This window comes from Opisthocomus hoazin, chromosome 6, assembly GCF_030867145.1.
Source record: "Opisthocomus hoazin isolate bOpiHoa1 chromosome 6, bOpiHoa1.hap1, whole genome shotgun sequence".
In the NCBI taxonomy this organism is placed as follows: Eukaryota; Metazoa; Chordata; class Aves; order Opisthocomiformes; family Opisthocomidae; genus Opisthocomus; species Opisthocomus hoazin.
Window position 1 is genome coordinate 10,869,933 of NC_134419.1, and position 24,708 is coordinate 10,894,640.

The window sequence follows — 24,708 nt, forward strand, 5'->3', positions numbered from 1 at the left end:
AACCCCCCTACTTAAGCAGGGCCACCTAAAGCTGTTTGCCCAGGACCAAGTCCAGATAGCTTTTGATTGTCTCCAAGCATGGAGACTACAACTTCTCTGGAGAACCTGTTCTAGTGCTTGGTCGTCACAATGTACTGGTGATGCCTGGGGTAGTTCCTCCTCAGGTGCAGGACTCTGCACTTCTTGTTGAGCTTCACAAGGTTCCTGTTGGCCCATTTCTCCAGCCTGTTGAGGTCCCTCTGGACAGCAGCATGACTCTCTGGTGTGTCAGCCATTCCTCCCAGTTTCGTATCATCAGCAAACTTGCTGAGGGTACACTCTGCCCCATCACCCAGATCATTAGTAAAGATGTTGAAAAAGATTGGACCCAATATTGACCCCCAGTGTACACTGCTAGCTACTGGCCTCCAGCTAGACTTCGTGCTGCCGATCACCACCCTCTGGGCATGGCCATTCATCCAGTTTTCAATGCACCTCACTGTCTGCTCATCTCTGGCAAGGGAAAGGTCTTGCTTTTGTCTGCATATCTGTTGTCATGCTTCACTATCCTCCCTCCTGGGATTTCTTTTTCTTCCTCACTGCCTTTTGAAGCTGCCTTTGAAACAGTCCCTCCTTGCACCTGGCTAAACCTTGGTGCCACATGCAGAGGAAAGTGGGGAGAGAAGCTGCTTTTCCTTATTTACCCTGTCACTGAAGAGAATGGCCCTGGCTGGTAGCACAGGCTCGTTCAGCAGTGTTTCATGCCTGTGCATCTGAACCCCTTGTTTTCAGATTACTCTGGGACTGGTTTTATTAGTGGTTGATTGAGTGGTCTCAGCATGGCTCTCGTGGAATACCCACATCTTCTGTTCACCACAGAGCAGATGGAAATGTTCTCAGTGAGACACTCATGCATATGCAATATCTACAGAGGAAAACATCTCAGCTCTTACTGCTGCTGCCAACAATGCTGCCTGTCAGCTTCTGGGTAAACTCGGCTGAAATTTATTTGAGCAATATCATGAAGGAGCATTCGTGGAAAACTCCCCAAGTCATGTAAAAATGCCATTGATGCTTCTGGTAGAAAATCTTAAAATGCTGTAAATACCCTATTGAAACTGCTTTTTTTTTTGTCACTGAGTGTTGAAATCTTGACAAAATGCTTGAAAAAAAGAATTACTTTGGAATGTTTTGGCCACCTTTTCAAAAAGAGTGCAATTAATAAATACAAAGGGCTTCTTTCTACTTGAGCAACCCTTTATACCTGCTGGAACCTTCTGGGTGAATGAGATTAAGGTATGAAAGTCTTCAGGAAGCAAAACCACCAATAGATTCGGAAAGGACAGAGCATAAAAAAGAGTGCCAGACACTCGCATTTAGGGATATTCTGGAATTGACATTAAGCCATTTTTGTGCTGCTCAGGGATTACATGGCTAAAAAAGGACATAGGAAGCAGTCCTGTGACTAGAGTCATGATTTTGGCACCTGCATGTTAGGAGAAACATGGGAGAAAGGAAACAAGTGGAACTGCTTTCTCACCAGCTGGAAATGAGTGCTGTGGCTAATGCACCTGCACAGCATAAACACATACGGGTTTATATGTACGGCCGAGTGAATGATGACCCTGCCTGTTCGTGTGTGTCTGTAACACAGTATCTCAGGTCTATCTCATTCTATGGTTCTATGATTCTATGAAGGTCTCCTCTCTCACTCAACGTTCTTAATTTTTTTTTTAAATGTATTAAAAAAGGCATTTTGCCATCAGTCATGTCCATTCTCTAATCATTATCGTGGATCCAGACTGTCCCTCCACTCACCACAAACATCCTACAGTCAAAACTCTGGTGTTCTCAGCAAGACCCCAAAGCCATAAATGTTTCACTTTACAAGAAATCGAGATTTTCTTGCACTTTCACGTGTAGACACAAGTTTCTGTAAATGCTGTCCTGAAGCCTGTGAAGTGCTGAATGGCCGAACAGTAAGGCAGTGGGCTCAGGTGGTGCTTGCATTGATTAGCTGAGGCCCTGATTGATGTGTGGATGCTTTATGCTTTGTTCTCTAATGTACTTTCAGCAGCGCTAATAAAATTTCCTTTGAACAAGCGGGAACAGGTGATCGCACAATTATCTGTGTCTTGTCTGTCTGGATGATTCAGCCTCATGTTGTTGTCATAGCAGCATGTCCCCATTGCGGGCTCGCACGTTGAGGTAGGGCTCTTTTGTATGTGCTGGTTTGCGATTTGCAAATAATTAATAAACAAAACCTGGTGCCCTGCTTTGATAGAGGAGGATTTGCCCTGTCTTTGGAATTGTAACTGCATTTAAATGTGGGAAGAAAAATGGAGCTGATTGTCAGCACCCTTAGGACACCCCTGTAAGGATTCCCAAGGGTGAAAATGCAGCCCAGATTTGACTTGGATTTTGGAAGTCACAGAAAAGGGCTGTGAAATTTGTTTCTATATCCTCTGGAGTGAGAGGATATGTTCCATCTCCTTCCAAAAGAAGCATGCTTTTTGGCAGTGCTGTGTCATTACTTGTGTAGCGTGACCCGAGGAGCAGGGCTTTGGTTATGAAGCCAGTCCTGGCACGTGGTTCTCTCCAGCCCCTGAGCCACAGGCCCACACTTTGCTCTGAGTCTGTGCTGACCACCAGTCATCCCGGCACAGTGCACTGGGATCGCTAGCTGGATCCCAGGAGGGATGCAAGGCTGTGGGGTATGATGTCATATCATGTGATGTCACGTAATGCTGCCCTGATCACACTGCAGCTTGTCAGCTACTTAAATTTGCTCTTTGCCATGCTGGCCACATAGGGACCCACCTAGGCCTGGAAGGGCTCTTGCACCTTTCAAGCATGTCTTTGTGGATCACCACAGTCCAAAGGTAGCATGGGTTTGTAGAGGAGACCTAAACCAGCAGTGTGCCAATGACAAAACATGCCACAAGCACTCAGCCTACTGAAAAGACACATTTCTAGCCTTAGTCGTAGAAGTAGCAAAGTCTGAAACCTGCAACTCTTCCATCATTTCCCACATACACATAGGTGAGTAGTCAGTGAGGCATTAACTGTCTGGGGTGTTCAGACATGAAAGAAGCCCACGTCTGGTGCCACAGCTGCGACCCTTGCAGAACTGACCAACTGTAACTGGGAGGAAGGTCCCACAGTGGCGGAAGGGTTGTGCCAGCCTCAGCTGGGACACGGCACCGGGCTGTGAAGGATTTGTGTGATTATCACCTGCACATCCAGAGAGCCAGCAGGTCCTCGGGGCAGGCAGGGGGAGTGCAAGTCTCCTGTTAATGCTTTCAGAGAGGCATCTCTCCTTGCATCTGATCCCTGTGGCTTCCTTCAAGTTCAAATTGACATCCACAGAGGCAGATCCTCAGCCAGGGTGGATCACCACCTGACTGATTCAACTTGCTCCATACAGAGAGGGCTGAGCATCTGCAAGTCCATTTGAGGTTGATTTGAGCCAGTCGCGGTTTGGGGCATGTGTTAAAACAACAGAAAAAGCCAACATGCACGCACGCACACCAAACGGGTAAGGGAGAGGAGAGTGGAGATACTGAAAGAACCCTACATCTAGGACATCTAGGAGCAGTCTGACTGATACTAATTTTCCTTTTTTGGCCTGGCAGACAGAGCCCAACATGATTCAGGTGTCTAAGGAAATTTTCAATCAAATTTAAAGAGAGAGGGAGAGAGGAAACTTGAAACCAGGATGGGATTGCACTGCGATGCTGTGACCTGCCTGTGCCCAGAGCTCTGCCTTAAATTGGAAGAAAAGTGCCAATTAATCTGACACTGAGGAAGGCATAGGCAACAAAACCATTTCATGTCCGCTCATTTCCCCCCATGACATGCAGTCCTCTCCGCCTTGCTAATTGGAGAAAGCTTGCTAACAGCTCTCTGATGTGGGTTTAATTAAATACCTTTTGAATGCCTCTGAGCAGTAGGAAAAGACGATGGAGTCATTCCAAGTCTGACACGCTGAGGGACGTCTTCAAATCCAGGGCTCCTCGCTTCGTTGCTGAAAAAATATAGGCGCTGTGGGAGCATTGGAGGATCTCTAATAAAGACAGCGCTAGAAACTAAAGCCTGACAACATCTGGCTGTCGCAAGGAGGATCTTCCACATCCTGGCAGTTCTTATAACACTGCAGAGAAGATGCTTGGTCATCCCGCGTCAAAGGAAGGGCTCTGAGGGAGGGGAGACCCCTCTGCAAGGGATATACGCAAGGCGAGGATGCTGCTGTTTTGTCCCAAGAAGAAAGGCTGCAGGTCTGTAAACGGGGTGAAGTACTGAAGGGTGGAGGAGAAGAAAGGAAGAAGATGTGCTTTTGACGGGAACAGCCAAAGAGAGGAGCAGCAAGCACCAGATGTGTTGGAGCACAGCTCTGTCCCAAGTCCACGAGAGACACTTCAGCAGGTCACTTCTGTTTGGTGGGTGTGCACCGGTCTTGGTGCGTTGTCTGAGGGGGAGCATTCCTGCCTGGGAGAGAGGGCTGCCCTGTGCTGAGACCATTTGTGCCCTAAATGAGAGGGCAAAGCGTGACTGATTTTATGAAGGGTGAGCTTTGGCGTGTGGAGATGGAGGGAGAGCGTGCCATGGGTACCAGGTAGGCTTTGGACCAGGTAGATGCCCTTGCAGTGAGGCCAGACCCTAAGCCAAAGCCTCAGCCATGAAACAATTTTTCCCATTTCTTTAAAACACCCATTTTCACCCCCCTCCCCATCCCAGGAGGAGACCGGGAGCACTGCGTACAGGCTGAGTGCTGCAGGAGAGAGACTGCAAATAATCTGAGAGCAAGAGAAAAAATTTCAACAAGACTTTGAAAGAGTCTATTTAGCTTATCAGAAAGCAGGTCAAGAGGTGATTTGGTTACAGTGCGTAAGTGCCGTCAGCAGAAGAAAACACCATTTTCTAAAGAGCTTTTTAATCTATCAGAGAAAGCTGGAACAAGAGCCAATGGCGAGAGATGAAGCCAGACAAATGCGAAGAAGACATAGGGAGCATATCTTTAGCAGAGAGGGAGATGGATGGGAAGAGCAAACTCAAGGAGAATGGCACTTGGTATCTCTGGGTGCCTTCAGCTGGGAGCTGGATAACAGACCTAAGCCAGAGAGGGGCTGGGTTGGTTCCAGGGTGCGCTGAGGAGCCTGCGGTACATGGGTGTATGTATAAAGTGGTCTGGCATGTCTTTGTCTCTTAATAGCAAGAAAATCCCAGTTCCTTGCTCCTGTGGGGGCAGAAAAATGTTTGAGCACAGGCTTTGGGCAAAACCTGGTTCGGTCACCAGAAAGGGCTCAGCTCAGTGTTCATGGTTTCTAAGGCAAAACTGTATCCTGGGGGCCTGGGCTTCCGAAGGCTTGGTGGTCTGAGCCTGTTTGGTGTTCCTCCTGGCAGTGGACCGGCCACATCCTGGTGAGAAATTCCAGCCTAGTGGAAGGAAAAGCTCTGCCATGGGTACGAATTAAAGCGTTGCCAGTTAAGAGCATAAAACAAAAAAAGATGTGTCAGAAATCCATCTCATCATGAACCTGTGTCTGGCACTAGCAGGGGACTCTAGCAGGGGTTTAAGAGAAAAAACACAAGTCTGGAGTGATCCTTCTCTGGAATTTCTTCCTTGTTTCCAGCAATTTGTGGCTGGAGGTTGACACACAGCTATTAACAGGCCCTGAAGGATGCTTCTGTCATGAAATTCTCAGGCTGCTTTTGGATCTATTACACTTTTGCCTGGAGCGATAACATTCATGATTTAATAACACAATGTGTGAAAAAGTACATCCTTTTGCTTGTTTCAAATCCTCTGATCCGCTCACTGGTGCCCCATTTTTTTGACGTGCGGAGTACTATATACTTACTAATGGCCCTTTCTTTGTACTATTCGAGTTCATTCAGGCTTCTGTCCCACCTCCTGTGATATTTAGGGCGAGGTATCCCAATGGAGTAAGTCCCCTCCTGTGGTCAGTGGCATATCCACCCCATCAGTAGATGTGTCACAGCGAGCCCTCCAAGGTCTTGTTCTGCACCAGAGGCCCGAAAGGGACACATCATCCGGACTTGGATTGCAAAGGGTGAGGAGACTATGTATAAACTTTATGCCAGAAAATATGGCTTATCTTGGGTTAGCCAGGAAAATTCTTATTTTTTATTTTTAATTTGCCCTATTTCTAACCCCAGCATCTCTGGGCATTGCTGGGAGAACAGACACTAAGCTCAAGCAAAAGAACTTCCCAGCACTAATTCCTGTGTTTCTCATCTGAATCCCTCCTGTTTGATGATAAGAGAGGGTTTCTAAATCTGGAACCTCCAGCAATGTCTGGGCAGCTGCCTCTTTTTTATTGCCATGTTTTCTCCTTTTTCTCTGTACAGCTGTGTTCAATAAAGTAAAACTTTTCACAAATAAACGAAGCAAGCTCTTTTTGGCCCAGGGGCTATTTGCTGGTGAAACCAGTATTCAAATATTTACCACTTGAATGTGAAGGAATTTCCTGTGTTTTGCTGTCTGGAAGATGAGGCAGTTTATTCAGCATTGAGTTAAAGTCCTGGTTAAGTCTTAGAAATAAATTCGTATCAGTAATGGGTTTACTAGTGAGTAGGTAAATCCTACCATGACTGTACCCATCTTTCTTCTCCTTCACTCCGTGAGCTGTCATAATGAGGGTCCATCCACAGGTGGGAAAAGCGGGCCAAAAGCAGGTCACCCTGCCAAATATTTACTAGAGCGTGCTTAAAGCAGCTATTTCATCTGAAATAAAAAAAAAAAGAAAAGAAAAAGCACTTTGATTCAGTCTGAGTTTTTTTATGTCTCTGAAAATAAAAAAATTCAGTTTTGTACCTCAGCTTTTTTTTTAAATGATTAATCTTTTAAATTTAATTAATTTAATTTATAAAATGTAAGTTCAAATAAAGGTTAACTAGCTAAAAAGAAAATAAAGCATATCAGAGTATCTAAAGGAAACATACCACTTGACCCATGCTGAGAGTTAAGTAGTTTGGGAGTGCAGTGAAAGTCAACGTTAAGCTTTCCAATCCAGCCCATGCTCAGAAAGATTTTTCAACTCGTGAAAGGTATGGCGGTTGTGACAGCTGTTTCCTGTATTTGCTTGGGTGGAAGCTGGAGTGAATAATCCTGTCTATTCAAGTCATTAGGGACGTACGGGAATTTTCTTTACTGTTTGTTACAAAACAGCATGTGCTGAGTTTCCATCTGAAAATTAGACCACCACTTCCCAGCTGGACAAGCTAGGAGATACTCTTGACGTGGAAGAGTTTGCAGTGTAAATACACAGATTGTTAGTCCTGTTTTACAGAGTGCATAATAAAGACCAGAGCCTTAAAAAATGGAATTTAATTATTTCAGTAAGGTCTAGAGAGTCTGCACAGAACTTTGATTTCCTGAATACATTTCTACCTTTGAGTAGATCAGCCTTCCTCCAGATGGGAAAAAACTTGCCCAAAACATCACTTAACATCACGTACTTTTTCCTGAAGTACCTACTTAGGGGTGAGGGAAACTCACTGTTAAAGGTGGCTCCTCCAGAGCTGTGCTGAATCGCTCTTATCCCCTGGAAGCCACGCAGGGATGTAAGCACGACAGCACCCGTCTGGAGATGATCCTGCTCCAGCTGGACTGTCCCCGTTCCCACTCACGCACAGAGCGGTGCCGCCCATCCCAGCTGTGCGGCGGGGACAGCTTGGGGTCCTGAGCACAGGTCAGAGTTGCGCCCGTTGGAATGCACATGGGGCTGTTGGCTCAGCACCATCAGCGCTGCTCTTCTGGAAAGCAGGGGTGGCGAAGCCTGGCTTTGTAGGGATTCATGTCATCCCATCCCCACCGTGGGATGGTGGCCATCCCTGTGGGCAGCGACAGGATGATTAAATAAACAACATATGTGTTAAAGCCCCCAGAATACAGGCTTGTCCTGCTCTGCGTAAGGGAATGACCAGTCTTGAGTTTCCTCCCTTTATTCACCGCAGACGGTGAATTTCAAAGGTTCAAAAAACACATGGCTGGTTTAAAAGATAATAATCCACTTTGCTTCAATGTTTTTTTTTCTCCAAGCCTTTCAGGGACATCTGACCTCATTTCCCAGTTTGGGGCTTCATCTCCTGTCACTGTGGAAGTGTAAAAACCAAAGTAGAAAGGCAAAGTGGGATTCTCAGCTCACCCTGTGACTCCCCGAGGCTTTATCTGAAGCACTGGTTTTCATGAGACTCGTGCTGCAGCTCTCAAGGAAGACAGTGCCAGCAGCCACGACATGACAGCAGACAAACGCCATTCACCAAGCCAGCGTGGTTTGCTTCCAGCTGCTTTTAATCTTTCCCAGACTCTCTCAGGGAACAGCTTGGATCCTCCTGTGAATTGGAGAGTTCAGTCTCCCTCGGCAGACCCCAGACATGGGCAGCTAACAGCGAAAGGCTTTTCAGAAAGCACAAAATAAAGGGCTGGATATTTTTTCAAATGGATGCTATTAGTGTTCTGGGAAGAGCCTAGACTTGTACTCATTAAGTCTGCAGTCTCCAAAGTATTTATAGAGAGGAAAAGAGCATAACTGGTTGAAATTCGTATTGTTGTAGCAAATGATCAATGCACTTATTTGCAGAGCTGTAGTGTCTGTGATTAATTCATAGCCAGAAAGAATAGCGGAGTACCTGCTGCGTTGCTATTACCTTATCTCTGCCTCACTGGTTGATTCTCAGGTACAAGCGAAACCAACCCTTAATTACTTCGTTAAAAACCTGTTGGCTGCCAGGGAACAAATAGAATGATACAGCCACCTCTGAAGCTGCACTTTACAGCTCCCAGAGATAACTGAATGGAAGGAAACACACTTCAAAGTCCCCTGAGAGCCAGCACTGACAGTAAATACCTGGATATGGACTGAGGAACGGTCAGGGACGTGGGAATGTCCAGCCAGAGGGATGACCTGCATTGGGAGCAAGCTTCACACGCTGGTGTAGAGCTGGGTTATGCTTATTCTGCTCTCAGGAGGACCTACTCTGGCTGCATTTAGCATGCCATTCAGGTACCTCTCACCTGTTTTAGAGTCGTCTGTGCTGTTCCCCATGTTTTGGAGAGAAGCTGATGCCTTGAGACACTCCTGCTGTGCCTGGCCTGAAGAAGGAGTTCCACTGTCTTCAGGCATTTGTCCCTGTAACCCTGCCTGGTGCTGCTGTGCAACCTGCTCCTCTTCCAGACCAGAGAGCAGACAGCGTTTCCTACAGCCCAGGCAGCAAAGCTCAGAGAAAGTCACCCAGCACTCATCACACCTCTGGTACCGGCAAGGGAGGCTACAGGCATCCCATGGCCTCAGCCAAGCAGATTCAGTCGCAGCTCGGAAGTCATCTGAAGTTTAGTGCTACATGGGATTTCCAGGGAGGAATGTGAAAACTCTGACCCTCTCTCTAGTAATACATATCCACCAGTGTGATGCTGGGGCAGGTATTCCCAGATGTCCTCCAACTGACCAGTAATGCCAGGGCTCTATTCATCAGTCTTGCTGGTGTCATGCCCAGATATGGCTTGTTCATAGGGCCAGAGAATAATTCAGGTTGGAAGGAACCTCTCTGGAAGTCTCTGAACCAACACTACTCAAAGCAGAGTCAACTTAGATCAGGTTACCCAGGGCTTTGTCCAGCCAAGTCTTGAATATCTCTGAGGACTGAGATTCCTCGTTTCTCGGCCCCTGTGCCAGTCTGTGACCATCCTGAGGGTGAATTTTTTTCATAATGTCTAATTGGAATTTCACTTGTCATAATTTGCATCCATTGTTCTCTTCCTTTCACCAGGCATCTCTGAGAAGAGTCTGGCTCCATCTTCTCAGGAAGACTCCAATCCCAGTCAGTGGCACTGACCTCAGAATTAATTTTCATTCTTCTACCCTCGCTGCCTTGCTGGCTACACCAGCATCAGAACAGCCATCTTGTATGGAGATGTGCCTGCACAGTGGTTCTCCACGTGGGTTAGGGCATCCTCTTAGAGCCCAGGCTTTCAGGGCTGCGAAATTATGGAGGAGACATTCAGATGCCCTTGACAGGGCAAGCAGACGCGCTTGTTCATGCTGCAGTAGGACACTGCTGTGGGATGGATATGAATGCCTCTGAACCACTCTCTTTAAGGACACAGGCAAATAAAAATGCAGGAGAAAATCAGCCGCGTTACATAGTGATGCTTTTAATTGCCTTGGCTAAATGGGAAATTAAACGCTGGAAACTTCAGGTCCTGTTTGATGTGTAGCATCCGTGCTCCAAAAGGACGGGTTCTCCAGGCACGGCTTTGGTACACTCTGGAAGCGTGAAATCACTCCCAAATTGCTTGGCGTGTGAGGTAATTGGCCTCCATCACCTGAAACGCTCTGACTGCAGATTGAGGGAGCAGACACCTCCTCCCAAGTGGAACAAACTCAGAGACACTACGGGGCTGTTTACATGGCACCTGTGTCCTGGCATTGAGGACTCCCTGTCTGGCTGGTGCAGAGACCATCTACCACCTCTCCGGAGGAGCTGCCTTCCAAGGTTGGGGAAGTAAGCCCCTGGGACAGAGCAAGAGAGAGATTTCCTATCATCAGCCCTGTGCCATGCACTTTACATTTCTTCTTGTTATGCTCCATCTAGCACACAAGACACGTTTGATTTTAGATTAGGAGGGTGTCAGAGAAAAACTGATTTCCTTACCAAAAAAGAGAAAAGATCACAGGTTGAGTGCAGCAGGTGTTAAAGCGTGTTTCTGTCGGCAGAGAAGCACGTGCTTGCAAAGGCTGCCATGCTTGGAGCTCTTCTCCTCTCCAGCTGGAATTCTTGTTCTCTGAAATCACATCCATGATAATACCTTGCCTGCCAGTGTCGTTTGCCTGGTGGCCATTTCTACCCTCAACAGCTCTGGGATGACAAATTTCTGCTCGTCTCCAATTCTAATGCTATGGACACCGCACATCTGTTGAGAACGGTGGACACAGGGTCAGCCAAGGTGCTACCACTGCATGCAGCAAAGTCGGTCCAAGCCAAACAGTCCTAAACCCCTTGTTCTTTGTCCAGAGACATTGCACAGCAGTGCCCATCCTTGCTGCCTCTCCCAGTTCTGCCATGCCTTTGGAGATGAAGGACTTTGAGGGTGAGGATGAAACTCAATCTTCCAGATTCATGTTCATGAATTTATACATGGGTCAGAGACATTCACTGCTCTCTTGTTTTATCCTTTCCTAATAACTTCTTGCAGCAACAGGAGAGGTCACAAGAGTGCACTGCAAACACGTGCGACTCCCCAGGGCCATGGAGCAGGGCTGAGATCCAGTTCCAAGCTCCTGGGCAGAAATTCCCTCCTGACATTTTAGAACCTCAGCTTCTGTAATCTCCAGAAGGCCAGGACCCCCCAGAGCTGCTGTAGCAGCTCCCATCCTTCCACACTTCTCAAAGCTGTTTCATTAGCAATATTCCTGGGTGCGATCTGCTGCCAGACTGCAGGAAATCTTGGCAGTCACATGGGATGTCAGGGTCTGGGAATCAGCACAGTGGTCCCTTTCCACACACCTCACCCCTACAGTTCAGTGCTGTTAGCTTCTCCGTATTTTTCACTCTCCAAATATTTGCTTAGTCATCGGGACCAGAGGATCAGAAGACAGCATGCAAGACCCATACACTGCTGTGAGTCTTCTGGCAGGAGAAAGGCACTGGTTGCCTTTAGAGGAGTTGTTCTCCTCCAGTTGAAGGAAAGAGAAAAAGTGATATTTGCAATCTTGGACCTTTTGGTTTTTTCTTTTTTTTTTCACTCCGGGTACAAAAGGCCAGACTCTGGTGTAAATGTCTGGAGGTAAATTAAAACCTGTTTATAGCTGTTGAAAAAATTCAGGTCATCAGTTTATTTTTTTTAATGGTTGATAATGATTGCATTGGTCATTAGGAGATCAGTTAAGGATCTTTGTGTCAGCACACTGAAGAAAGCAAGAGGGGAAGGCATCCCGAGAGATCACCTAACCACCCTTCCCTGGTGTGCTTTCCTGGCATGTCCTCAGTGTGTAAATCCACTTCTCTGGGGCACTAGGATTAATTTTTCTGCACTCACTACTCCCTGCAGCTGTCTCTCTACGTCCCTGCCTTTGGGATTCGTTCTCTAAGCAGCCTTCCTCAAGGGGGAAGCACCTTGCCACTGGGCTGAGTGAAGGAGCAAACAGAAGCCGGGGAGAGCCTTCATCCACCTGCTGCTCCAGAGCTCTGTCCCACCAGCCCCAGCCTGGGGGGACCTTCTTTTTCTCTCACCCCCAGCTGGAAAGAGTTGGAGTCAGGGTGATTTGCCTACTGGTTTACCTAGTCCTGACATCAAACTGCAAAACCTAGGAACCTGCAACAGATGCCTACAACATCTCCTGCCCTTTAGCAGGACACTGCTCCACCCTATGCACATCTGATGGCAGCATGTCTAATATCCCCTCTCCAAACCTTTTAGAGAAATCATATCCAGCTCTGCCCCCAGGAGACAGGAGGCATCAGTAATCACCACGCTGGTGGAAAACGCAGGTTACCAGGCAGGGTGGACTTGGCAGACAAAGCTCTGCTGCCAGGAGGAGGGAGGTACCGGGAGCAGGGATGCGCAGCACCTCTGGACACCGTGCACTCCATGGGCCGATTGCTTTTGCTGGCTGGCGGGTAAGACACAATGGAGGCAACAGGGTTTGCCCAGCCCTTCTCCTCCACCGCGGATCGCCCCAGCTGATTTCAGCAGTGATAAAGATCACCTTATTATCTCCAGCAAAGATGATGCAATTACAGAGTGTCTCTGATCAGAGTGGGGAGAATCACCGACATGAACTCACCTCCTCCGCTTGCTCACTTGTTTATTTTCGAGGTTTCTTAATATACCAAGAGCCAGTGAAACTAGTGCTAATCCACCCACCAGCAACATCATCACCAGGAAAGAGGAGCTGTCACCACCACCACAACAGCCTTCCAGACAGACACTAGAGAGATCAGCAGCCTTGATACTGCAGGGAAACTCCCAACAGCCTCTCCCGGCATCAGAGTCTCCTGCCTGCTCCTGCCTGCTGTTGTGGTCCTCGTTCGGCTCCCTGTAACCAAACGGTCACCCTCCACAGAGCGAAATGGAGTGATCCACGTGTCCCGTACAAATAGCTTCTCAGTGCCATGGAGTCCAGCAGAGGAAGGGGGTACAGAGATCACATTTGAAGTCAGAAACATGTAAATGTGACCAGAATATTGGGGTTTTTTCCCTAGTACAGATCAACCACTGGAGCAACCTGCCCAGGAGAACAGTGGGGTCTCCAGTTTTTGGTGGCTTCAAATCACAGGCAAATGCTTTTATTTTTAAAGTGAGGGACCTTTTAGCTGGATTCAAATAACCAGACTCAGTACAAAGTGGGGGAGATGAAACCTCCTGCTCAGACAATCTCTCCAGCCTTGTATTCTTGTCACCTGCTTTCACCAGGAGGCCAGTGCCCAAGCAGGATGGGACCTACTCAGAGCCAACAGGAGCTTAGCTGGCTATGCTGCCATGCAAGTCTCAGCTCCACCATGGTTAGGGCTCTTCTGCTGTAGTCGTTCCCCCCACAGTTCCTGGTGCACCACTAGTGTGGACCAGTGAAAGTATCAGAGGAAAGTCTACCTTGTTACTGGGAGATGCTGGGAGGTCCCCAGCTGGGGGTGTCCCAGGGACTGCCGAGAAATCCTGCACTGGGTTTCAGGTGAGTATTCTGGGTTTGGGCATCTCTGGCTCTTGACTGCTCCAGCTTGCCCAGAGCAATACCTTAACCCGGCCGACCCGCATGAAGCCCTCTCTATCTTTGAGCCTCTGCTCACATTCCAGGACAGGGATGAGGGCTTCACCCTCCGCCTTACATCCCCAGACCCTTCCACTGCTAAAGACCAGCCCTGGATGGGAGAGGGCTTGAAAGAGAAACCACAGAGAAGAGTGGCTTCACAACCAGCTGCTCCAGGCTAAATACCCATGTGGCATCATTAAGAGATCAGCACAGTCACTAAAAGGCTCTGACACTTGGCATGATCCTTGCTGGGATCTCATCAGCACCTTGGCAACTGCAGCATTAAGATTATTGCTGAGAAATTCTGCTGAACTGGGTACTTTTCTGAGCATGAAGGTGGGGAGGAGGGAAAGGCCTTGCAGGGTACATCCTGAGTATTTCCTTCATGACCAGGGAGTATGTCATCATTGTCTCTCGTGGCTCTTGTTTCTTTTTCAAGGCCTCTGGATTCATTTGGTTGGATCTTTTCATTTGGACTAGGCAGAAGTTTTGTTGCCATCACATCAAAGACTGGAGCTAGGAAGGGGAAGCCTTAATCAAGCTGTGAATTACCCCTGGGAGGAATAGCAATGGAGACTACAACAGAGCTGCCCAAGGTAGGAACGGGTTGGGAGCGATGGAAGAGACTTATTTTCAGAGCTAGCTGGAGAAAGCTCTGCTCCCCCTCCCATGGCTGGACCCACCTCCTCTCCCCTGCGTGGGAGCTGAGCCCTGTCCCCCCACCTCAGCCGAGTGCCAGGAGCCCCCCAGGGACTGGCAGGTCCTAGTCAGGCTCTGGTGGCAATGGTGCTTTCCTCTCCACTCTTCTGCCCTCTCCTCTCAGCCTGAATCCTTTCAAGGGCAGGTCGGTGGCTCTTCCCAAAGCCCCCAGGATTTGTACAGAGCTGGGAGGGGGCACGTCCATCACACATTTCAAAAAGCCCATGGAGTTCTCCTTGCTTTCTTCTTCCTCTTCCTTTTATTTTTTTGTGGTCTCAGGCGAATGCAGGATATTTCAAAGAGATTTCTGTGAACACTGAAGCTTTGAAGACAGCTGATGGAACAACCTCAGGTGACATGGAGAAGGAGCAGGGCCCAGCTGGGTGTCTTCCCAGGAGGACTGAATCAAAGCCAGAAGAAATGACAGGACAAGCTGATCCGACTCACTCTGGCTAGGGTTTTCTCCCTCCCTTTGTTACTGAGCCCAGCCCAATGGCCCTTCCTGGTTTTAAATTAGCAAAACCTTTGCTAAGCTTCAGATTATGTTTCTGGGTCACCAACAGAGATGGCCTGTAGCAAAGCCCTGGATTTTATCTTTAATTATCAGCAGGAATATTACATTCTTGCAGAAACTGAGCTGAGAGAAAGCCTGCATCTGTGATCCCTGCTATGGAGCCGAGCATCTGCTCAAGGGAAGGCTGGTAATCAGGAAGAGAGGGGTCAACAGAAGATGATCTTCTAAGTCTTCCTCTATAGACTAATATGTTTACTCAGCCAGATGCAAATCCTTTTCACAAACTCATGGCACTGCTGAGTACAAGAGCACGCTGAAAATGAACAAATCTGGAGCATCAATGCCTCATCTATCGCCAGTGACTCCTGGTGACCCTGTGAGAGGAATGAAAATGTCCCATCTCCAGTGTCCGAGGAGACGAAGCTGGGTTTCCAGCAGCATTCTCCAACTCTTAACCAAGAGATCCTGTCCAGCACGTCACTGCTTCACTCTCTCTTCTGGCTGTCCTTCTTTCCTGATCTGCTCCTGGGCTGCTCCTTCCCTGCATCCCCAGGGTTTGAGCCTTGCCCTTGTCCATACCCAGCAGCAGAGTCTGCCCATAGCCAGTGAACTTGCTAAGGCAGGAGATCTTCAGAAAACCAGTAATGGCATCAAGTGCAGAACCATCTCCAAGTGTGGTCAGAAGCCAGTTAGAAAGTGGGGACAATGTCTGTGTTTGGCTGTTTGTATATGTTTGATCTATGATGGAGGAGCAGGAGGACCTGGAGGCCAAGCCAAGTCTTGTTACATGGTTGTGGAGCCACCAGAAATTCCCCATATAGCATCCTGTATTGGGCTGGAAATGGTGCACTGGCTGGAAGGTGAAGCATGGGCAGGGAAGGACAGGAAGGCAGCACAGCATGGGCTGAGCTCACAGCATGGACAGCCATGGGCTGTGGCAGGTCAGTGTATCTGGAGCTTAGCTTTTCCCAGTTTTTCCTCTCTGCTCTTGACAAAGCATGCGCAGGTGTATGTGTAGTGTGTCAGGTTCAAGGTGACCTTGTATTCAGCCCAGCACAATAAAACCTTAAAGGAATGGGGTGTAACAAAAGAGCCAAGGGGCTCCGAGCCCCTCAAAGAGTGATGGGTCTTAGAATAGATCACAGCTACCTGCTGCTATTGCTTTCGCAGGTCGCTGCCTAAGACACCCTGCTCCTGTAGTACAGAGGTCTGGGGATCCCCTCTGAGCTGACAGTGGCAACTAAGGAGGAATGAGACTGGCTGAGGCAGAGCCTGTTTAATGCCATTCCAACCCCAGCCAGCCCGGTCAATTAAAAAAAATAAAGATGAAGGCTCTCGGTCCAGGTCTGCTGCCCCTATCAAATTCATTATCTCCCCCCGCCAACAGAAAGAGGGCAACTATTCACGTAAGACACAGCTAATAATATCTGAGTACAGGACATTGCTGCTAAATTATAGGGAGGCCTTGGGAAGGGAAATTAGTGTCATTTGCAAGCCCAATAATAGGGGCTGTGCAGTATGAATGCCGATGCGGGAGCAGGCTGGAGGATGGCATGTGGCTTATGCAACCATCCCCGTGCCCCTCCGCCGGGCAGAACCGGGCTGGCAGGAGGCACGCTGCAGGGCTGCAGAGCAGGCTGGAAAGCCAAAGGCAGCTAAAAACAAAGGGCAAAGCAGATACCTCTGTCTGAGGGTGAAGGCATCGGAAGCTGCTCCTGGGGGAAAAAGCTCAGCCCTTCCCTGCCAGGTGAGCTTTGGCAGAGCAGAGTTTAGGGTCCCCCAGAGCAGCAGCTACTGGGGATGGGAGGTCTGATGATTTCAACTGAAGGGCCAGTTCTGGGCAGCTTCTAGGAGCAATCAAACCCAGTGGGGAAACTGCGGCACGGGGAAACTGCACAGCCTGCGCCGCAGCCTCAATCCTAAGGCAATTATTGAGCATTCTTAGTGATGTGAAATGTGGTGCTGCTCCCTGGGGCAGCTGCATTCCTGCAGCGGGCAAAGCATCTCCCATTTCAGATTACAGCCACATCTTGAGCAAAAATATGCTACAGAGAAGCAGAAGTTCTCCCTGACCAAATGCTGCTGGGCTACTAACAAACCTAAAGTACCAACACCACGTTCTTGGTCATCTATGGATTATCTCTGGCTCCGAGTTCAAAATTCACACACCATCAACAACCCAGTGAACACCACAAACCTACCAAAGAGCCCTCATTCCTCTGCAGTCTCACCATGCTTTCTGCTGGCTCTCGTAGACGCTTGGATCCTGGGACAGGGAATAACTTTACAGCAAAGTTATCAGGGTGCCTAAACAAAAATAAGGAAGTGGAGCAACTGTTACTGTGCGCAACTCATGCAAAGCCCAGTGTCCCCTTCCTGCCTGCCGAGTTATTTCTCCAATTCTTCGACCTTGGACCACTCTCCAGGGCCTCTCCTGTAGCTGATTAGGAAATGACCCAATCCCCTGATGAAGGGGTGAAGCTGTGATTATACTAATCAACTTCTCATTAGTGTTACTTGGCTTCAGCTGATCATACACCAGCCCCATGGTGTACAGCCACTTCTGTCACCAGGGGATGTTGAAGCTCCTCAGCTCTGTTGCTATCCCCACCTGGTTTCACCCACAGATGGAGAAGAGCTCTCCAGGGCACCATGGAGGTCTGGCAAGCATACCTCCTCCCAGCAGATCTGAGCCCTCTTTTAGACTGTGGATGGATCAGCACAGCGCTGTGCCCCTGGGTCTCAGCTAGGGAGTTTCAGGCTCTGAGAGGCTTCCAGGGGACAGCCAACTGCCACCGAGGGCCAAGAGCCAAGCAAGAGGTGCTACAGATCTCAGCATAGTGAGGCAGAGAGAGATCTGTAAGAGCCACTTCGTTTACCCACCAGCACAGCCGCCACAGAGAACTCCCCACCCAACCTCTAGTGAACAGTAGATGGCCACAGAGCCAGTAGCTCTAACCCTGAAAACAGCCAACAGGAAAGCCAGCTGATTATAGGAGAGCAGCATGAGCACCATTGCTTTCTTGGCAGCTTTGGGTCCAGCCCTCAAGCCACACTGCAGCTACTGCAAACCAATATTTTTGGAAAGGGGGAGTTGTGCCAGCTGGCAAAAATCAAAAGCCAGCAAATATACTTCATAATCTGTCCAACAAGTCCCTTCAGGTCTCCATGTAGCCCCCATTTCCCACCTCCTTTCCTGGTTCAGACCTTTACATTGTACTCCTATCTCATATCCGCTCCCATCTCTATCCTCAGATCAGTCACAGCCACTTGGAAACCAACCCCACCTACCTTCACAGCAGCTTAGCTTAAACAGCCCTTTGGTGGCTGGTCCCCATGGCCACCACCTTGCCTCTCCCACCACTAGACTTCCCAGGCCTGTGATGGAGATAAAGCCACTCCAGAATGTTCCATCCCCAGATCTAACAGTCTAACCACAAGGAGGGGAGCCAGGAGAGGGTATTTATAGCATTGAAACCCTATCCCCTCAGAAGGCTGAGCCAGAGGACTAGGCTCTGCAGGTGCCATCCTTCCCCTTATCCTCACACCCCCACATCCTGCCAGCCCCTGCTAATTCACACAAGACAATTAACCAGTGCTCCATCAGCTGCTTTCATACCTCAGGAGAAGGCAGAGGGGTATTTCTGCACATGCGTGCACAGAGCACCTGTGTGTTACCAGCTCAAACAGCAGAACAGAGCCTGGGGAGAGCAGAGATCTCAGCAGGGCTGGGGGACACGGGGGGACGGTGACACAGGTGACTTGCCTGGTGCACCGCAAAGCTTGGTTGCAATGTGGGGACCCAGACACTTGCTGCTGCCAGCGATGGGGCAGGCTACCTCTGTTTGCACAGGAGGTCTGCAAGATGACTGGGGATGGGCACTTGGAGAGACCACACCCCTCGGCTGGAGGGAGCAGGGACCTTCAGTGCTGGAGCTAGAGGAGGCTCCAACTCCTGTCCGTGTCCCTGTGGACATGGCAGCTCCAAGAGCCAGGCCCTGGGCAGGCAGAAGAGTCACCACTGGTCTCACCCCTCCTCCTTCCCAGCTGTGACATGGGACAGAAATCCCCTGGGCTGCCTGCTGTCCCTGGGGACTCCTTGCAGAAGCCACTGCTCTTCCCTTTGGGTCCATCATCCTGACAGCCCAAGGAGGTCTCAAAACTGAGACCCCTGCACAGCAGAATGCCAGGGACACATGCACCACCACATCCTGGCAAGTGGAAGCCTCCTCCAGCCTCGCTGAAGGCTGGGGACACGGCCATCTTCTCCCCCTTCCCTTTCCTCTTTTGCTCCATCCTGTCAGTCAGGCTCTGGCTCAGAAAGGTTTCCTCGCACAACAGCTACGCTGCCTTTAGAGAGATGCAATTAAGATGAAACCCACTTATTTAAAGCGGCTCCTCTCACAGCAACACTCTAATGTCACCTTTGATCACTGAAGCCAACCCAGCTCACAGATTGGCAGTGATGGATCCTTTCGTTTTCTCCCTTTCCCCCTCGCTCCATGCAGATGAAACTGGTTTCCTTCTTCCTGCTGGTGCTCTGAGCGTTTTGCAAAGCAAAGGAGCTGTCATTTTTGCATTAACCGGCAGGCAAAACAGAGCCAAACACCCTGGCTGTGGCCCGTGAAGACCAGAGAAGTCACGTAGATGATGCTGCGTGTTGGGCTCAGACAGGCTCGGCCCTGCCACAGAGCTGCCCTGCGGCTGTGCTATGAAGAAGGGTGGGATGCAGCAGGGCAGGGCCCCCGGTCCGAATGCGTCTGAAGGGAAATACCCCAAATTTACTGGGGGAGAGCAATCGCTGGTGGGGGAGACTGGACCTTTCCCACCACATAACAGTCAGTTCTGCTCAAACTATCACTTAGGCACGGGCTTAGCTTTAAACCCCCAGGCAGGCCCTCTCTCACATGCATACAGGAGCTGCTGCATCAGGACTCTCTTCTTCTCAGCCGTCCCCATCCATCCACACGCACACAGTTGATTGTCAGGCATTGAAACCCCAGATATCTGTGCTGTTAAATGCATCCATCAGGTTGCATTTTCTATTAGACTGGAGGTTTCCTGGTTGTCAGCGCTTCCACCCACACAGGCAGCTCTCTCCTGAGCCCTGTCTCGCTGCCTCCAAACCTCCCTGCGTCGCATTTTCTTTGGAAATGGAGAGCAAATACGAATCTGTCCCCCTGCCCTTCCAGGGAGATGGCAGAGCAATTTACAGGGTTCCCTGGGTGGACAGGCTGCTTCATCTGCACTCTTACTTCAATCTATTTTGTTTTGATCTGCAGTAGAGATGTCTCTTCCCGCAGGTGGAGAGAAGAGCGCGAAGCTGTCCTGTTACAAAACACCAGTGATCTGCAATTCGTCACCAGCCCAGGGCCAGGTACACTCTCTACTGCCATTGCAGGGTGACACTTTCCTCTAATGGTTGGAAGCAGAAGCTATCAAGCCAAAAGTCTCATCAGTGACATTACAGGTTCCTTCTGATCTCTCCAAGGATCTCGGAATTAGCAGCTTCTGAGGGTTTCTAAGCACAAAGCAGGTTGCTGCCCTACCTAGGTGACAGCCCCTAGGCCAGGGTCTGGGTCCTGGCCAGAGCTGGTGTGACCCTGCGGGGAGGGATCTCCACCTTGCTGGGAGGGACTCCCACCCCTGGATCAGCTAAATCATTTGGTCACCCATTGCAGGGAAGAATTGGTCAACTCTCAGCACAATGTACAGTTTTAAGGGGAAGCCCAGCCCTGCACCCCCAGAGGCATCCCACTCCAACAGGCTGCTGGGGGACCTGCACCCTCCCTTTCCTGCTTTGGTTAGGAGCTGGGGGCAGCAGGGAAAGATTAAATGCACCCTCTCCTCCTCCTGGTCCACAATGCTGCTCAAGCTGAAGCTGGCTACCAAGGTCTCAGTGCTTCAGGAGAGAGGTGTCAAAGATGGCTTCAGGGAGGACAGAGAAGAAACCAGCCCAGGTGCTTTTTGTGCCCCTAAGTCAGTCCAGATGGACCATCACTAATCTGCTGAGAGCTGGGTCCTCTTCAGGGCAGCCTGCACAAAGATGAGATGATCAAGCATGGCAGGGCTTCCTCAGCACAGCCCGCAGCTCGCGGCCGGAGAGGGTTAAACATAAAGCGAATGGTTTCTCAGGAACACTGGGATCTCAACAGCACAACCCAGCCTGCACGCAGCCGGGGAGCTTACACAGCGGCTGCCGGAGAGGTTGGCCCTGCTGCCTGCCTCCCCCAGGTCTCTCCTCCTGCCCTCTCGCCGTATGGAGACCGGCTTTTGTCACTTAAAGGTGTGATCAGGAAATGGAAGTCTTTTAAAAACACTGCTATTAAGAACAATAAAAATAATAGAGCAGGAACATATGTCTCTCTGCGGGCCCATCACCTTCTGCTTGCTTGGATTGAAGTGTTTTGCCATCAGAGCGTGACAGCATGCTGATACATCACCAGAGCCGCAAAGCTGCTGGCTTTATTACTGTTATTAACCAGGTTCTCTAAAGAAAGGCAACAGCACACCATGTGTAACTGCCTGTGTGTCAGCCCACCCTCGTCACTTTTGAATCGGACAGGTAATTTCAGCCCACATAGCTCAAAAGGTGGAGGTTGCCAGAAGACTCAGCTTGTGCACGTGCCACTGGACCGGGAAGCAGCATGGGGCATGATCCGTGATGACCCTGCTGAGATAGGCTGCCAGGAGAGGTCAGCCCCGTGCTAGACACCAGAGAGCACCCCGGGAGAGTGTGCAATGCCCCACCTCATGCCTTTTTAGACCCCAGGGAAACACAGAAAACCAGGAGGGTTTTTTTAAGCTCTGCTGCTCAGGGAACATCTTGCTGGTTCTCTGGTCCAGGATGGAGCCAGCACCAAGTTATGGGACCCGGGGGAGGCTGAGGCTGAGCCCTCTGCCTCCGTTTGTCCTGCCGTCATGCAGGCAGCAGGCAGTTCCCAAAGCCTTGGTTTGAGGTGAGTACCCAGAGATCTCATGTCCCAGAGGGACTCCTGAGGGATTTTTCAGGACCTCCAGCCTGGGCTGGCTAAATAAGAATAAATGATCGCCCTAACCCAAACTCTGCAGCTACACAATGCTCCTCTCCAGGGACCCAGTCCCGGTTTGAAGAATTGAGCAGCCATCTTCCTGGTCATTCCTCCAGCCTCTCACAACTCATCCCTGCTGCTAACACCACAGTTCCCAGTCAGACCTGTTTGGGAACTGGCTCTGAAAGACTTTCCAGCTCATCCATCCGTATTCTTTAACTCATTGTCCCCAAGGGCTGCTGGTTTTCTTATGGGCTGCTTGGGAAGGCAGGTTAGCTATCCTCTGGGGAGGTCAGGGCTGCCCATCTCCTTTAACAGCCCAGGGGAAGAGAAGGGAATAGGAGCCTTCACACACAACCACAGGCAATGCTGCATGCCCAGGAGCACAAGACCAAGGCTGCATTGCCTGGGTGACATCCAAACCACCGTCCATCACCCCAGCACTAATCCAGGCAAGCAGCCAGACTGGCAAGCACAGGGGGGTTTTCCCATGGAAAGCCGAAGCCAGTCCAAGCCATGGGCATGATTCATCCAAGAATCCTTGCTCCTCATGCTGCAGGACCCTGAGGAGCTGGAATACCTCTCCATTGAGTACCTGGACCTCACACGTGTTTTAGCCTGTCACTTCAGCCCACTCCCACACAGCTGTGACCAGGCTTCTCACTGTGGGATCACTCTATCTACCAATACACACACACAGGCTCTTCGCTAAACAGCAGGGCTGGAGCAGTTTGTTCTTGCTTATGTTTTCTTCCTTCAATGATACGGCGAATAATCTGTTTCAGTAAGCAGAGGAGCATTGCTCTTGCTATTTTACTTGGTTCTTGTTGAAAGCAAGATTGCCCTGATAAGAGCCTGGGTGAGGCAGATAAGACCTTCATAACTGCCCCTCCTCTAGTAAAACCTCCTCAGTTGTTACTGCCATGATTTAGGCTCCCCTGTCCCCTCAGTGGGAGAAGAAGGGAGGATTTCACCCTGTCCAGCAATTTCATCCCTGACCCACATCAAACTGCTGTGTGTTGTGCACAAGCAATGGTATTCAAGGGTTGACCAACTTCCTTATGGTGAGAAACCCCAAGTGCCCAAATCACCTCCGGGATGGAGCACATCCCAACACCACACTGTTTAGACTGGCAATAAGCAACTACAAAGAAAAAGAAGTGGGATCTAAAGATCAGTCCACACCAAAGGCTTAAAACTGAGCTGAACTTCTGGCCAGGGTTTAAGCTACACAGCAGCATACCCTTAAAGTAAAGCAGCAAAATAAATGAAGTCACCAAAACAGTCACACTCCCAGCATCTCCAAGGTCAGGATTTTCACACCTCCCTCTCCTGTGTATTGGCTTTCAGAGTCCATTTTTCACAGGTACAGACAGTCACAAGCCTGTGAGAAAAAAAAACCACAAATGCACAAAAACTAGGGACGTGACTTCAACTGTTGTCATCCCCTGTCTCCCAGCAACAACCGTGTCTTCTCCTTCTTGCTCCCCTTCCAGCCTCTCACAGCTAGCAGAGATCTTACGAACAAACAAGGCTCCCTGCAGCGAGGGTCACCTGAGAAGGTCTGATGCTTCAGTTTAGCATGAGGATGATTTCTTCACCTGCAGAGGTGACGGTTCTTGGTTTACTTCTAACCATCAGCTCTCAGACCCCCCATCTGTGAAGGTCCCCAGCCCGTTCCAGGGCTGAGCAGCTGGTGACAGTGTCTGGGCTGATGCCCAAGTGTCAACAAGGCAGCTCTGTGTTTCCCCGCAGACCTAACCCTGGGAGGGGGGGTTGGAACATAAGCATGTAAGAAGACACTGTCACCTCACCCTATCTAACCAGTTACGTTGACCCCAGGACAAGTTCCCTGGGTTTGTATTATTAATGTTCCCTCAGCTAGGCTTAGCGAGGGCTTCCCAGGGGGTGCATTTTCCTCTAAGAGACCTTTCTGTGCCTGTCTCAGGAGGGAAATTAGCAGTCTGAGTCTCCTCCAGAGCTTTTGCTTTTTCCAGTTAATACATGAATAATCAGCATAATTTCATGCCAATTGTTTTGTGTTTCTACACCACAGACGTTCTCTGCTCCTCTGCTACCCAACCTTTCTGCTCCCTTCAACAAAATTGATTAAGTGCTAAACCACAACTTCCACATCCTCAAAATCGTTCACACGACTGGTGTTGCCACAGAGCCGGGCAGAGGCAGAAGCACATCCTCTGAAGGCCATTGGCACATTAAAGTCAAGCACAGTCAGTGTTTGAGGACTTCAGGAAAGAGCTGTTGAGAAGAGGTTGTGGCTGGGCACCTCTTCAGAAGTGGCTCTGAAGGGACTCCATCAGCTTACCTACTTGCATGGTCAACCATGCCTGCCTGGGGACAGCAGAATTTGACACCTCTATAGGTGTGTTTTCCTGACGTTTTCAGCTGTCCTTACTTCATCTTCCAGGAAATGCCAGAGGAAGGCCACGTAATTCTTCTGGCCTGTGCTGGAAACATTGCCATCAAATACTTATTTCAGCCTCCAGATGGTTTGGACTGCCTATATGCTGGGGAAAATCAGTTGGTCTCTACTGCCTCACTAAAACCATTCCAGAAACATATCATGGCTGTCCATCCATTGCTTACAGGTCTCAGTGATGATGGGGGACCAGAAAGATTTTCTTCAGAGTATTCATGTGGGCTTTACACCACCCCTTTACCTATCCTAGGCAGAAGGCAGGAAAACAGCTTC

The 24,708-nt window shown here is 49.6% G+C and overlaps 1 long non-coding RNA gene across 1 annotated transcript in view; it reads left to right on the forward strand.

Moving 5' to 3' along the window:
• Positions 1-21,276, forward strand: part of LOC142361783 (uncharacterized) — a 37,444-nt gene extending 16,168 nt beyond the window's left edge. Inside the window, exon 3 of the long non-coding RNA XR_012764390.1 lies at positions 20,268-21,276. This is a non-coding gene — a long non-coding RNA (uncharacterized LOC142361783). The remainder of the gene's footprint in view (positions 1-20,267) is intronic.
• Positions 21,277-24,708: the final 3,432 nt, after the last annotated feature.